Consider the following 3259-nt stretch of genomic DNA (forward strand, 5'->3'; position numbering starts at 1 on the left):
GAATTCTATAATTTTAAATTTCGGCGAAGCCCCTGGTATTCGGAAGACCGAGTTCGGGGCGCTATCCACGCCTTGGCCGGACAGAGCCGGCTCCTCGCTCTAAGCGGCATAAGTCTTTAGGGACTCGAAAAACCTCTCAAACAGTGACCAGCTATCGCTTCATCATGACAGTCAGTTTTAGCTTTCTCCACTGAGGTGCTCGACCCAGCTCAACTGGGGCACAATTGCAGTGGTTCTCCTAGTGCTACCTTAGCCGATATAGCGGAACGTAAGGCACCAAAACATAGGAGCCGGGCAAACCCAACTATTGACCCAAGACATGATTCGGAGCCGATGCATATAATGCTATAAGTTCGGGGTGCCGCACTTGTTAAAGTGTTCTGACTTCTCACACCATGTTGAGGGGTACTGAAGCCCCTGGCGTATTTCAGCCGTACCAAAGTGTACGGGTGCAACATGTCGTTAAGGAACATAAAAAAAGGTAATGCAAAAATAGACAAAAGCTATGCATTGTTTATTAAAGAGGGCTGCGATCAAAGCAGAACGATACAAATAATGCGATAAGCAAAAGGTTGGACTATTTAACATGTCCGTTCCAGGGGCAAGCTGCGGAATAGTATGCGAAACAGGTATACTGCTCGTGATAGAGACCACCTGAGAGTTCCGTAATGCGGCGTGGCTTGTCTGCTTCCCTGGTTCTTGCATCGTTTGTGCGGCAATTGAATTGCCGAACAGGCCTTCTGAAGAATGGAGTCCTGAAAGTAAGAGAAAATTAAAAAATCGGCGGCCCCTGGTGCGGTTTAAGCCGTGCTTCGGGTGTGCCGTGATGGTGCCCCTCCCCCTGTACCCATGGTATTTCTAGAGCGTAGTTATGTATGCAAAGCACTGGCATCGCCTTTTTGCTAGGGCTGGGGTTGGGGCCGCATTGCTACGCCTGCTCGGATCATGCCAGGCGGTCTTGTTGTAGGTTACTCTGGGCGCGCTTGACGGCATCCGGTCGTTTAGTGGCCGGACTGGAGAACTGCCTGGAGAGGCTGCTTTGTACTTCCGTTGCAAGGGCCGCCGTGTGCTCCTTCATTTGGAGGGAGCGTTCGGTGTTTCCATTGACCGTAATTACTCCTTGAGGGCCTGGCATCTTGAGCTTAAGGTATGCGTAGTGCGGTACCGCATTGAACTTGGCAAATGCGGTTCGCCCGAGCAGTGCGTGATAGCCACTGCGGAATGGGACTATGTCGAAGATTAACTCCCTGCTTTGAAAATTATTCGGAGATCCGAAGACCACTTCAAGTGTGACTGAGCCTGTATAGTTGGCCTCTACACCTGGTATTACGCCTTTAAAGGTCGTTTTGGTGGGCTTAATCCTCGAGGGATCTATGCCCATTTTCCGCACTGTATCCTGGTAAAGCAGGTTCATGCTGCCGCCGCCGTCCATAAGGACTCTAGTGAGATGAAATCCGTCAATAATTGGGTCTAGAACTAATGCAGCGAATCCGCCATGACGGATGCTAGTGGGGTGGTCCCTTCGATCAAAGGTGATCGGGCAGGAGGACCATGGGTTGAACTTTGGGGCGACTGGCTCTACCGCGTATACGTCCCTTAATGCGCGCTTCCGCTCCCTCTTGGGGACGTGGGTTGCGTATATCATGTTCACCGTCCGCACTTGTGGGGGAAAACCCTTCTGTCCACTGTTGTTCGGCGGCCGGGGCTCTTCATCGTCATCGCTATGCAGCCCCTTGTCTTTGTTTTCGGCATTTAACTTGCCTTCCTGCTTGAACACCCAACAATCCCTGTTGGTGTGATTGGCCGGCTTTTCGGGGGTGCCATGTATCTGGCACAAGCGGTCGAGTATTCGGTCCAAACTGGACGGGCCCCTAGGATTCCTTTTGAATGGATTTTTCCGCTGACCGGATTTAGAGCCTCTGAATCCGGCATTAACTGCCGTATCCTCAGCATTGTCGCCGTTAATGCGGCGCTTCTGCTTGTTGGGACGCGACCTGCCACTACTGTCCCTGGTATCCGAATTACCAGGGTTCTTGGTCATATTGTTGCTACGAGCAAGCCAGCTGTCTTCTCCCGCGCAAAAGCGGGTCATGAGTGTCATGAGTGCTGCCATAGACTTCGGCTTTTCCTGTCCAAGGTGTCGGGCAAGCCACTCGTCACGGATATTGTGCTTGAAGGCTGCTAGGGCCTCAGCGTCCGGACAGTCGACTATTTGATTTTTCTTTGTTAGGAACCGTGTCCAGAATTGCCTGGCCGATTCCTCTGGCTGCTGAATTACGTGACTTAGGTCATCGGCGTTTGGGGGTCACACATAAGTGCCCTGGAAATTGTCGAGGAATGCGGCTTCCAGGTCCTCCCAACAACTGATTGATCCTGTTGGCAAGCTGTTAAGCCAATGCCGAGCTGGTCCTTTAAGCTTGAGTGGGAGGTATTTGATGGCGTGGAAATAATCGCCACGGGCCATGTGGATATGAAGGAGATAATCCTCGATCCATACCGCAGGATCTGTTGTGCCATCATATGATTCTATGTTTACGGGTTTGAAACCCTCGGGGATTTGATGATCCATTATTTCGTCTGTGAAGCATAGTGGGTGTGCGGCGCCTCTGTACTGGGCTATATCACGACGTAGCTCCAATGAGCTTTGTCTACTGTGTTCGGCCCTGCCGAATTTGTGGCCGGCGTGACGGTTACCGTCTCGAGTCGTGGGGTGCCCACGCGATCCGTAGATCAATCTTGTTTGCCTTGCCTTGTCCTCCAACATATCTCGCAGGTCCGGCGCATTTTCCCGTGCCTTGGTACGGGGTGCGGCTTGAGTGGAGGGCCGAGAGGCCTCTCTGTCGCGGCCACGAGGTGGCCGATCGGCCGTATCGAGTGCAGGTGATGTAGGTTTAAGTGCTTCCTCCTCTAATCGGGGTAGCAACCTACGCTTTGGGTAGCTCTTGGAGGGGCATTCGAGTTTATGTTCTTCGGCCGCAAGGACTTCAGTCCATCTGTCGACTAGCAAATCTTGATCAGCTCTAAGCTGTTGCTATTTTTTCTTGAGGCTTCTTGACGTGGCCATAAGCCTGCATTGAAAACGCTCTTGCTCGACGGGATCCTCTGGCACGACGAATTCGTCATCGTCGAGGCTTGCCTCATCTTCAGAGGGAGGCATATAATTATCGTCCTCGACCTCTCTGTCTGCCGCTCTCTCATGAGGGCTGGTTTCTCCATCCTCCTGTGCTAAATCTTGCTGGAGGGGGTTTTCTTCAGCACT

The sequence above is a fragment of the Triticum urartu genome, chromosome 3 (assembly GCF_003073215.2).
Source record: "Triticum urartu cultivar G1812 chromosome 3, Tu2.1, whole genome shotgun sequence".
In the NCBI taxonomy this organism is placed as follows: Eukaryota; Viridiplantae; Streptophyta; class Magnoliopsida; order Poales; family Poaceae; genus Triticum; species Triticum urartu.